We start from the raw sequence: 13,067 nt of genomic DNA, 5'->3' as shown, positions 1-13,067 counted from the left end.
TTTTCATTTATTGACATATTGACATTTTACCATGCAAAAACAGTAACCTCATCCAGATAGAGAACAGTGGAAATCATTGAGATACAGAGATATTAAGAGGTTTAAGACTTTGTTTTTATAGCCGTTTGTATGATCAATTCGATATTCTGGTTGAAAGCTGCTTCACTTGCTGAAGATATCCTTGGCTAAATATGGACACAAAGGGGTTGTCCCTGCATGCAACTTAATATACAAGAGGAATTACTACAGTTTGATCTATGTTTTTTACTGAATTCAACTTGACTTGTGGAATGAATATTGGACACACCATGACTTACATGGCCTTTAAGGATTTGGTGTGTGCTAGTTTGAGAGGCTGTCTCTGATCCACTCAGAGTCCTGCCAGCCAGGGGACATAGTTTTTAGGTCTGGCCTATTCAGCGCATGCCCTGCCTTTTTGAGAAATGCTGTATTCGTTCTGTGGGCTTAAAGCCCACCCATTGCCTTTTTATTTGTCTCCTCGATTGTCGTTTAAAAATGCTTGCTTACTAGTGGTTAATCCTTCCTTTTTGTAGCTCTTTTTTGTGTTTGGTTTCCTCCCACAGAGCACCGCCCAATTACTTTTAACATTACACTTCTGTATTTATGTGCTCATTTTGGTGGAGCTATTTTTTTTTTCTTTGATTCCTGCTCGAGTCACTGTTTGCCCATCTTCAGGAGTTCAACTTCAGTTCCCGTCACTTAATCTCTCCCAAATACCAAGATGAAATGTCAGACGCTATTGTCAAAATTGCCACTTTAATTTTCTCTGACTTCAAATTGTGAGGATTTCCCTCAAACCCCTCGTTCTTCACTGGTTATTGCTTTAGCGATCTCGGTCACCAGACCTTAAGCAGCCCAACCATGCAGCACAGTTATGGACTAATCTCGGGCAACTCCTGTTGCATTTTCTCTGACGCTTGTTCATATAATGTGAACTCGAGTGATCCGAAATTTTTGAAGTGCTTTACATGAGTGCTAGTTACATTGCACACTGTCACATTCATTTTTGGGGATCGGTAATTAGACAACCCAGTCGACCCTTGTGGGTGTGGGTAGAAAAGCTGTCAGGTAAAGCTGCCTACAAGGGATTTATCAAAAAAGAAAATTGAAGAAATTAAAAAATATTTCTATAAAGTGGAACTGTTTACACTTGAAAGAGTAAATCAAAAAATTATTTTCAATTGAATTGATAAATTAATTACAGCAACCGGTTTATAGGTGATACAAAAATATATATCAAAGTTATAAAATAATGCACATGTCATACAGTACAAAGGACTAATATACAGGGTTACAAAGCAATATAGTGACTAACTGAAATCACATTGACAACACAACATTTATACATTAAATATACAAAAAATATCTTAGTTCTCCATGTGTGTATCCATCTCCACAGGGGACAAATACCCAAGAGAAAATACATTTTAACAATTTCTAAGGAGAATGGAATCTGCGTCTCCCTTGTAGTTCGGGTGAAATTCGAATGTCCTCGAAATTCACCTGAACTACAAGGGAGACTCCGATGGGGAAGAGATAATAAACCCTTATTCTGTTAAGGAGATTTAAATATGTCATTTGACTTATTAGTTGTTGATATTTGAGATTCTACACACTAAAGTAGCCTTCAAAGAGATTCTTTATTGACCAAGGGGTCAAGAACTCTATAGTCTTATAGATTTGTTTCAGCAAAGACCGAAACATCCACAACGATTCCATTCTCCCTAGAAATTGTTAAAATGTATTTTCTCTTGGGTATCTGTCCTCATGTCTGGGACAGACTCATTTTTACTCTTTTGAGATGGATACACACATTGAGAACTGAGATTGTGTATTTAATGTATAAATGTTCTGTTAATGTGATTTCAAATTTTGTCACTATTTATTTGTACCCCTGCTGATTAGTGCTGTGTACTGACATGTGCGGTATTTTATTACTTTTTTAAATATATTTTTGTATCCCCTATAACCCAGTTGCTGTAATTAATTTACCACTTTGATTGAAAATAATTTTTTGATTTACTCTAGTGTTATCAGTTGTCACTTCATAGAAATATTTTTTGAATTTCTTAAATTTTGTTCTTTAATAAATCCCTTGTAGGCAGCATTACCTGACGACATTCATTTTTGGGGCATTTTATAGAATTTGAACTCTACTGACCCAAAGGTATTGAAGTGCTTTACAAAAGCGCCAGCTACATTTCACACGCTCGGGTTGAATTTTTTGTTTTAAGTGCAGAGGTTAATTGATACCGACGCCTTCCCTGTTCATTTCCCCCCCCCCCCCTCTACCTGACAAATGGTAGTATTTTGTTGTTGTTGCTTGGTTAAGTGCTCCTATAACCAGGGGGCCGGGACAGGGAGCGGACCAGGGGCTTGCTGGTAAACGGATAGTGTGAGCAGTGTTTTCAATGGAAAACTCTGGAGTGCCTGGTGAATGGAGAGAGCCCTGGGTTAAGAGGGATGTGACATCTCTGCCATTGGAAAGTACTTCACTGCTTTTTTTCATAGGCTGTTCAAAACTCTTGTGAAACAGGCGCACACAGAATGTTATAGTGCTGTTTAGTTGCATCGAGGCACTTGTCTTTCTGTCTGTGCATTAAAAAGCCTTGCAATGCATCCATAAATGTTTCCTGAGGCAAGCATGTATTCCTAAATCACACTGCATGATCCAGTGTGTAGTAATTGTATAGCTCTTAATTTCCTGGCGGCACAGCACCCAGGATAATGTGCTGCATGGCTAAACACTTTTACAGTCCCAAAGGTGAGACCTGTTGGCCATGCCAATGCTTGTTCTTCTGATGACCTCAGACTGACTTGATAGTCCTGTTACCTTAAGGATTATATGGCCGGGAACTCCTCATGTAAAAGGGGCCCTTGCAGAGTCTTTGATTTATTTTGCCAAAGTTGAAATTGTTCTTTAAAACAAAATAGGCACTACACTGTAAATTTTACTTTCTGGTGTAACTAATCCCCACAGCTTCCCTAAAGTTAAACTCTCTTGTTAATCTTTGTTCCTGAAAATAGTCACTACTTTCACAAATTTCTTGGAAAAACTTGCCAATTACACGAAGGTTGAAAATTCTATGCATTTGGGCTTTCATATGAAAATGTATTTTTACAGCAATTTTGATATTCATATTTCCACCACAAAAGCTTTCCTGTGTCTGAAACTCACTGCAGAAATCCTTTCTAAGCACTACTGTAAATGATTTAATTTTTTGTCTACATATTTCATATCTATAGTGATTAGAAAGAAAGCATTCCTTTGCACCCACATTGTTTTTATAATTTTTAGTGAGTTTTCCTCTGTTGAATTCTTCTGTGGTCCCACAGCTAAGTAGTGAATCTGAAAGAAACACGTTAGTTAGATTCCTCACCTTAGAATATCCCCAGGCGTCAGACTGGATCCGGAAGATTTTTGTAGCAATACCCCTTGCGCGTCGCTAGGCGTCGTCTGTGGCTCCGCGTCCGTCGTTGGCGTTGTGCGCCGGAATGACGTCGTCGGAGTACTTAGACGCCGCCTTCGCGCGCTGACGTCAGTTCTTCTTTTTTCCGCACCAGCTCGACTCTGGTGCCGGTAGGATGCCTGGTTTCAAGGCCTGCGACGACTGTCACCGACTGATGTCGGTGACCGATCATCACCGCCGGTGCCTGTACTGTTTGGGCCTCGACCACGACGCGGAGTCGTGCTCCGATTGTATGGCCCTGACCTCGAAAGCTAGGTGGGAGCGGTCCCGTAAGCTTCTCGAGCTTCGCCACTCGGCTCCGCGCCCCTCTCGATCCCGGTCCAGGAGGAGGTCCAAGGATCGGTCGCGGAGCCGCACTCGACATCGTGGCTCGTCTGGCTCGAAGTCTTCGGGTAAGTCGAAGCGCTCCAAGAAGTCCAAGAGGCGACACCGCTCTTCGGACTCCCCTCGCCGGTCGCGTGACTCGGCCGAGGGTCAGGGTGGTTCCACCCCCGCGGCTCCGCCGAAGCCGCAGGCACCTCGCACGTCCCCATACCCGCCGGTCCCTGGGACTGACGCGACGCCGGCGGAGGTCAGTGCCTTCCTCTCGCCCATGAGGAGCCTGGCCCCGCCGTCGACGCCCACTGGCGCGCCTTCGGGCCCCGCGGACTCGACTGGGCGACCTTGCGCGCCGGCGGCTCCGGCCACGGCGCTGCAGGTCCCCGAGGGGCCCACGCCTGAGCCCCCGTCGACGCCGGTCGACCTCGTCACGCTTCCTCCGCCGGCGTCGACACCGGTGCCACCTCCGACTCCGGTCGACGTCTATCCCCGGTTCAGCCCCTGTCCGGTCCCGACGCCGGTGCCGCGCCGCCTGACGCCGCATCCGATGCCGCTAGAGACACATTTTGTCTATCGACCGGCTCCGATCATTCCTCCTGTTTACCAGGAATCTGATGACGGGGGCGACTGGGAGGGGTCCGTGGGCCCTTTGGCCCTTCAGGGCCAGCTTTCACAAGACTGGGCAGATGAACTGGGGGTGGCCAGTGGTTTGGATACCTCACCGGACACTGGATTCATCTCTCCGACGACTGTGACTTCGGAGGAGGGTGCAGCTTTTTCTGTGGTGCTGCGCAAGGCAGCCGCGGCCCTTGGGCTTGAGCTGCCTGCCGTGGCTGTGAGGACTAACATCCTCACTGAGGTGCTTCAGTCTGCCGCATGCTCCACTGAGCCTCTGCTGCAATTCAATGAGGCCCTCATTGGCGTTCTGCAGGGCACCTGGTCCAAGCACTCCACAGTTTCTCCTGTGGATAGGAACGTTGCCAGGCGCCACCGCCCTGCTCCGGGCGACCCCAGTTTTCTGTCCCAACACCCCACCCCCGAGAGTCTGGTTATCCAGGCCTCTACCACCCAATCCTCCTTCCCGTCCGCTCCTCCGGACCGGGATTCCAAGAGACTGGAATAGTTCGGTAAAAAGCTGTTCTCCTCGCTCAGTTTGGGCCTGCGGTCTTTGAACACCGCCTGTCTCTTGGACCGTTATTCCCACTCACTGTGGGATACGGTGGAGGACGTGCTGCCCCTGTGCCTGGAGGAGGCCCGGGCACGGCTTTGCTCGGCTCTGGCCGATGGGAGAGATGCAGCGCGCCATGCCATCCGATGTGGACTCGACACTACGGACTCGCTGGGTAGGGCGATTGCTACCACGGTGGCGCTTCGACGTCATGCCTGGCTGCGGTCCACGTCCTTTTCAGGGGATGTCCAGAGCACTCTCATGGACATGCCTTTTGATGGCGCTCGCCTTTTTGGTGAGAAAGCGGACAGTGCGCTGGCTCGCTTCCTTCAAGGACTCCTGGGCTACGGCCAAGTCCTTGGGCCTCTCGGCCCCGCGGCCACAACCTTCCGCTTTTCGCTCCTTTCGTGGCCAAGGAAGGGGCACCTCCTCACGTCCGCCTAGCCACCGGCCGCAGAACCAGCCTGCACACAGTCGCGGACGTGGTTTCCGCCGAGGCGGTACTGGAGGACAACGCGGTCAGTCCACATCCACCCCGGCAGCATCCGCCACAATGCCTTCCTAGTCCGAGCTTTCAGGCCCATTCCTCGCCAGTGGGAGGCCGGGTTCGCCATCACCTGCTCCACTGGCGTACCATTACTTCGGACAGGTGGGTGCTGCAAATCGTCTGAAGGGGCTACTCCCTCCCCTTCGAGACGACCCCTCCAGCCATGCCACTGCAGCACCACCGTATCTCGGAGGATCATTTGAATCTTCTGCAAGAGGAAGTTTCGGCCCTCTTTGCCAAAGAGGCCGTCGAGCGCGTTCCGAGCCCAGAAGTAGGTTGTGGTTGTTATTCCCACTACTTTCTGGTTCCCAAGAAGGGCAAAGGGGGCCTAGGCCCTATCTTGGACCTCCGGAACGTCAATGCCCTCCTCCGGAAGGAACGGTTCAAAATGTTGACTTTGGCTCAGGTTCTAGCTGCCCTAGACCCTGGAGACTGGATGGTAGCGTTGGACTTGCAGGACGCATATTTCCACGTCCCCGTCCTGCCGGCCCACGGCGTTACCTGCGGTTCACGTGGGTCAGGAGCACTTTCAGTTCACCGTGCTCCCCTTCGGCCTTACCAGTGCCCCTCGGGTGTTCACGAAAGTGATGGCAATGGTCGCAGCTCATCTGCACAGATTAGGGGTTCCAGTCTTCCCCTATCTCGACGACTGGTTGTTGAAGGCGGGCTCGCCCCAGGCAGTCGTCTCCCACCTCCAGACTACGGCGGATCTCCTGCATTTGCTGGGGTTTTCCATCAACGTGCCGAAGTCACACCTGAGCCCCTCTCAGAAGCTCCTCTTCATCGGAGCAGTTCTCGATTCGGCGCAGTTCCGGTTTCATCCACCGGAACAGCGGGTCCGGGATATACAGGCCCTGATTCCCATCTTTCGGCCTCTATCCTGGGTTTCGGTCAGGCTAGTGTTGCGGCTTCTGGGGCTGATGGCCTCCTGCATCCTACTAGTGCATCACGCCAGGCGGCGCATGCGGGCTCTGCAGTGGGACCTGAAGTTTCAGTGGGCCCAGCATCACGGCAACCTGTCCGACCATGTCTTGATCTCGGAGGGCACTGCACAGCAGTTGCAGTGGTGGCTCACGGACCGCGATTGGGTCAGCGGCAGATGCCTCTCCCTACCCCAACCGGAGCACGTAGTAGTGACGGACGCGTCCCTCCTGGGATTGGGGGGTCACATGGGAGAGGCGGAGATCAGAGGACTCTGGTCTCCGGCGGAGACTCAACTCCACATCAACCTTTTGGAGCTGAGAGCGATCCGGCTTGCACTGAAAGCCTTCCTTCCCTCTGTCCGGGGAAGTGTCGTGCAGGTGTTCATGGACAACACCACCGCCATGTGGTATTGCAACAAACAGGGCGGGGTGGGGTCGTGGACCCTTTGTCAGGAGGCTCTGCGCCTCTGGACATGGCTGGAACACCAGGGCATCACCCTGGTGGTTCAACATCTGGCGGGCTCTCTGAACGCCAGAGCAGACGAACTCAGCCGCCGGTGCATGATGGATCACGAATGGCGTCGGAACTCCGAGGAGGCGCAAGGTCTCTTTCAGCAGTGGGGAGAGCCTTGGTTAGATCTATTCGACACCGACGAGAAAGCGCAATGTCGGCAGTTCTGCGCGTTGGAATTTCCAAGGCGGCATTCGCTCGGCGACTCTTTTCGTCGCGAGTGGAGTTGCGGTCTGTTGTACGTCTTTCCGCCTATACCACTTCTGCCCAGAGTGCTGAAGAAGATCAGGCGCGACCGGGCCCAAGTCATCTTAGTGGCTCCGGATTGGGCACGAAGGTACTGGTATCCCGAGCTACTCAGTATGTTGACCGATCCTCCGATACGTCTGCCCCCTCGGGAGGATCTTCTGTCGCAGCAGCAGGGGACGGTCCTTCACCCGAACCTGGTGCAAAAATAACTTCCTAGGCAATTAACATTTTTTGTATATTGCTATGTAAAACGTGTCCAAGTAGTATAGCCAAAAACAGTATTTAAAAATATCACATAAATGTTTATTGTTAATATGATTCTCACAGAATCACGGGCAAAATCAATTAAAAAAGCAATTCAACAATGCATTTATACATAGTATAGACATTCAATGTATTGATGTTCATTAAACAACAATTAAAAGTAGAAACAAATCTGTGGCCACCCGAACCTGTCCAGCCTCCACCTCCATGCGTGGAGATTGAGCGGCGGCAGTTGATGCCATTTGACTTGCCTCCTGAAGTCTGTGATATCATTCTGGCAGCCAGGCGTCCCTCCACAAAGACGGTATACACCTGCCGGTGGAACAAATTTGTGGCATGGTGCACAGCAAAGGCTGTGGATCCCCTTTCCGTCCCTCTTTCTGAGGTTCTCCTCTTTCTTCTTTCTTTGGCCCAGCAGGGCTCTGCCCTGGGCACCTTGAAAGGTTATCTTGCTGCCATCTCTGCCTTCTTACGGCTTCCTGATCAGCCCTCTCTTTTCCAGTCCCCTGTAGTGTCACGTTTTCTTAAAGGCATTACTCCCACGTTCCCTCCTGTCCCTTTCGTAATGCCTCAGTGGGACTTGAATCTTGTCCTAACATTTCTGATGTGCGCTCCCTTTGAGCCTCTTCACAATTGTCCTCTTCTTCTTCGAACTCTTAAGACTGCTTTCCTGGTAGCCATCACCTCGGCTAGACGGGTGAGTGAGCTCCAGGCTCTATCGTCCAAGCCTCCTTTTCTATCTGTTCATCCGGACAAGGTTGTCCTTCGGCCTCGTCCTTCCTTTCTACCGAAAGTGGTGACCCCCTTTCATCTTGGGCAATCTGTCACCTTGTCCACCTTCTTTCCGCCTCCGCATCCTTCCAAAGTGGAAGAGCGGCTCCACCGTCTGGAACCAAAACGTGCGCTCTCCTTTTATTTGGACCGCGCGAAACCGTTCCGGGTGGACGACCAGCTTTTCTTTGGCTACGTGGGTGCTAAGAAGGGGAAAGCTGTGCACAAACGGACCATCTCCCGGTGGGTCGTTTTGTGTATAAAAACCTGTTATTCCTTGGCAAAAAAGGACCCTCCTGTTGGGCTGCAAGCCCATTCTACTTGGGCCTCAGCGGCTACTACTGCTTTGGGACGGGGAGTCCCTTTGCAGGACATCTGTCAGGCGGCGACGTGGGCTTCGCTGCACACGTTTGCCAGGCACTATTGCCTAGACAGCCAAGTCCAGAGGGATGGCTTCTTTGGCCGTTCTGTCCTCCAGGACTTTCTGGTGTGATCTTGGTTCGCAGACCCACCACCGGGGTTGGTATTGTTCGGGTATCTATTCTAAGGTGAGGAATCTAACTAACGTGTTTCTTTCAGATGAACAAGTTACTTACCTTCGGTAACGATGTATCTGTAAAACATTAGTTGGATTCCTCACCGACCCACCCATCCTCCCCGCTCTGCGAACTGACATCTAGGATTAAGGCTAACCCTTTCAGTGTCCTAGATTTTTTGGCACCAGTGTCGGTCTCTTGCATGGCTCTGCTTTCCTGGCGCGGAAAGCTATGTACAAGAACTGACGTCAGCGCGCGAGGGCGGCGTCTAAGTACTCCGTCATTCCGGCGCACGACGCCAACGACTGATGCGGAGCCGCAGACGACGCCTAGCGACGCGCAAGGGGTATTGCTACAAAAATCTTCCGGATCCAGTCTGACGCCTGGGGATATTCTAAGGTGAGGAATCTAACTAACTAATGTTTCTTACAGATACATCGTTACCGAAGGTAAGTAACTTGTTCTTTACAGTGTTAGACTTTTAGGAAACTCATGATTCAGACTGGGTATTCTAGGTAAGTAATTATGGCTTTTTAGTTTATTGTAATCCGTATAGTGTTATTAACTGGTGATGAAAGTTCCCTAACAAAGTTGCCTGCACCACTGTTCTCCACTTTTGGCTCTGTCCTGGATTTACGTTCTGTGAATATTCCCCGTAATGTTCTGTTATTTTTGGGTCTTGCCTACTGACCGCTTTGGGCTGTCTGGTTGCATAGGATCTCTTGTGGACCATAACAAAATCTTGACAGTCTACCTTTTGCCACTGGTTGACGTTAGTCATTCTTTTTTTTTTTTTTTTTTTGAAAAAGTTTTTATTGAGCAATAATTCGGTTACAAGTACGGGCCTACAACCACCCGGGCCGGCCGCTAGGTACAGAAGGAAATCTACACATATCAAGGCTACAATCAGTTCCCAGGGCACTGCCCCGCAGTGGCTCCAGATAGTTCTCGAGGAACAGGAAGCGTAAGTCCAACAATCACAAAAACAAAAAGACAAACAATAAAAAACAAAAGGCGAGTTATGAGGGAAACCAGTGCGGGTCAGGCTCCCCCCGGGAAGCTCCAGTCAGGACAATTGAGCAAACAGCTAAAGAGAGGAGTACCGGGAGGCCGGGGACGGAGGGGGGGGGGAGGGGGTCAAGGGAGATGAACGTCCATATGTAGTTGTTCCAAAAGGCGCCAGGAGCCATCAAGGGTCAGGGGGACATGGCGATATCAGTGTCTACCAGGGGGGGCGTACAGATGCCTCCGCGATACGCGTTCCATTGCCCCCAAATTCTACCCCATGCCCCCGGCTTGCCACGGGCCACATACACAGTCTTCTCCCTAAACATACACCAGTCCATATTCTCCTTCCATACTGACACGGTGGGCGGCCGTTGAGCGCCCCAAAGTTGCGCTATGTCCCTCTTGGCAATCATGTTCCCTAGGGCCGCCCACCGAGTCTGAGCCGCGCTGTAATCATTGGGCTCCCACACATTCAGGACACAGCGACGCACCTCCGGCAGCAGCACAACCCCAGTGACCTGTCCCATAACCGTGTGGACCCGGCGCCAGTAGTCCGCCACCTCGCGGCACTCCCAAAGGATATGAAGAAAGGTGGCGCTGAGCCCACACCCTCGCTTACAGAGCCCGTCGCCGGAAAATCCCATCGAGACCAAGCGCGGACCCGTCACATACACCCGGTGGAGAATCTTGAGCTGTACCAACCGGAGACGAGCCGGAATGGCAACCTCCTTGGGGGACGACAGTGCAGACTGCCAATCTTCGTCGTCCAATTCCACCCCATCCCCAGTCCAAGCCTCCCGAAGGCGCACAAAAAGGTCCGCCCGGTGATTAATTAATTTTTTATAAATTAAAGAAATAGTACTATCAGGGACATGTCCGTCAAGTATGCGGTCCTCGAGGGGCGAGGAAACAGGGATCTTGGTCCCCTCCCCGAAGACCGAGAGCAGGGCGTGTCGGACCTGGGCGTAGCGGAAGAACTCCCTGTCGGTCAGCTCGTATTCGGCCTGGAGCACCGCGAAAGTCTTTACCGCGCCCTTATGCCACAGGTCTCCCACTTTGCTGATACCAATCGTGTCCCACTGGTCAAACCCCTTCGTGGTCCACAAGCTGCCCAGGCGGTCGGAGGCAAACAAGGGAGTAGCACATGTTAATCGCTCACTCCAGCCCATGGCCGCAGTGGCAGCCCTCCAGGTCCGCACCGCAATCTTAGTAGGACCCGTGAGGGTCCGGCCAGCCAGGCGGGAATAAAGTGCCCTGTTGTAGTTCCCGCCGGGAAGCAGGAACTTGTCCATCTCATACGCCGGATTCAAGCCGGGCGCATACGTGGCGTGGTTAATGGCAGATAGCTGCGAGGCCCAATAGTACCTGCGGATGTCAGGAAGCGCGATGCCCCCGTCATACCAGGGGAGAGTGAGCTTGGCAAGAGCAATACGCGCCCGCCCGTCCCACACCAGTCTCCTCTGCAGGCTCTCCACCTCCCGAAAGTAGGCCACTGGGATAACGTCGAAGGAGTTCTGGAGTGCATAGAGGAACCTGGGAAGGGACATCATTTTAAACAGCGCGGCCCGACCCAGCGGGGACAGGGGGAGCCTGCACCACCGGGCCGTGTCCTCCCGCAGTCGCCGAAGTGGACGCAGGAGATTCTGCTCATAGCGGGCCACCGGGTCCAGCGAAACGTATATCCCCAGGTACTTAAAGCCGCTCAGAGATATTTGAATCGGGAGCCGAGGCGGCAGGAGAGGAGGACCACCAGAGATGGGATAAACGCAGGATTTAGACCAATTGATCGTGAGACCCGAATTGTTCCCAAAGGAGGTCAGAACGTCAAAGAGGACGTTGAGTGACTGCCGCGGTGAGGTGAGATACAGGAGAATGTCGTCGGCATACAGCGAGACCCGATCTTCGAAGCCCGGGCCCCACCGGATCCCTCTAAGCGAGGGCTCCCAACGGAGCCAGGCAGCGAGTGGCTCCAGGGCGAGAGCAAAAAGCAACGGGGACAACGGGCACCCCTGCCTCGTGCCCCTGCCGAGGGCAAAGGGCCGAGAGACCCGCCCATTCACCACCACTTGAGCCATGGGTCCCGTGTAAAGGAGCCTCACCCAGCCAATAAATCCCTCTCCAAAGCCGAATTTATCCAAGACGGCCCAGAGGAATGGCCACTCAATAGTGTCAAAGGCCATCGTGGCATCCAAAGAAACCAGCACGGCCGGTTCGGAGAGGAACTCCGCCCTGGCAAGGGCACCGTGAAGACGCCGCAAGTTAAGAGCGGTGTTGCGGTGCGGGATAAAGCCGCATTGGTCCGGATGAATAAGGTCGCACACGACACTCAACAATCGATTGGCCAGGACTTTCGCCAGGATTTTAGGCTCCGCATTGAGCAGTGAAATAGGCCGGTAAGAAGTACAGCGGTCTCGCGGCTTGCCCTCCTTGGGGATAACGACTATAGTGGCCAAGCGCTGGTCGGCCGGAAGGGAACCCGCCGCAAGAGAGTCGCGGAACATGCGGCTGAGGAAGGGCGCAAGCTTATCAGGACGCAATTTGTATAGTTCAATGGGCAGACCGTTAGGACCCATAGCCTTGCCCGAGCGAAGGGAACGGATCGCGGTCGCTATTTCATCCGACGACAAGGGGGCGTCCAGCCGCTCCCGGTCCTCAACGGACAGGCCGGGCAGAGCAATATCTCTCAGTAGGAGGCGAGAGTCATCCTCATCCCTGTCAGTCACCGGGGAGTACACCGCCCGGAGGTGGTCAGCGAAACATTCCACAATCTCATCCGGCTCAGTCACACACACACCATCCGCAGCACGCAACTCGGGGACCGCACGATTCACTCTCTCCTTTTTGTCCAGCCACGCAATCAACTTTCCCGCCTTGTCCCCCGCGTCATACAATCGGCCCTGCTGCTCCCTATACATAGTTTTGGCCGCGTCAGTGACCAGGGACCTATATTCGAACTGTTTCAGGCTAAGGGCATGTAGCCCGTCCGGAGTAACATTCGCCTCCAAGGCCGACTCCAACCCCGAGATGTCAGTCTCCAGCTTCACCACCGCCTCGCTCCTAACCTTCTTGGCCACCACTATCTGGGCGAGGGCGTGTCCGCGTATCACAGTTTTAAAGGCTTCCCAAAGGGACAACGCAGACGACACCGACCCCTCGTTTTCACTGAAGTATTGGTCCATGGCCTTAACCAGGCTGTCACGAGTCGCAGGGTCCCGCAGGTACCAGGGGTTAATAGGAGCTATCCGCCCTGCGGACCGCGACCCGGTGTCAAAGAGAAGCCA

The 13,067-nt window shown here is 52.1% G+C and overlaps 1 protein-coding gene across 2 annotated transcripts in view; it reads left to right on the top strand.

The window, feature by feature from the left end:
• Positions 1 to 13,067, top strand: part of LOC146861338 (mitogen-activated protein kinase kinase kinase 5-like) — an 802,557-nt gene that overhangs the window by 595,097 nt on the left and 194,393 nt on the right. The window lies entirely within an intron of this gene.

Source organism: Triturus cristatus, chromosome 3_1 (assembly GCF_964204655.1).
Source record: "Triturus cristatus chromosome 3_1, aTriCri1.1, whole genome shotgun sequence".
Lineage (NCBI taxonomy): Eukaryota > Metazoa > Chordata > Amphibia > Caudata > Salamandridae > Triturus > Triturus cristatus.
The sequence above is the reverse complement of the archived record's forward strand: the minus strand, read 5'-3'. Positions and strand labels throughout refer to the sequence as shown.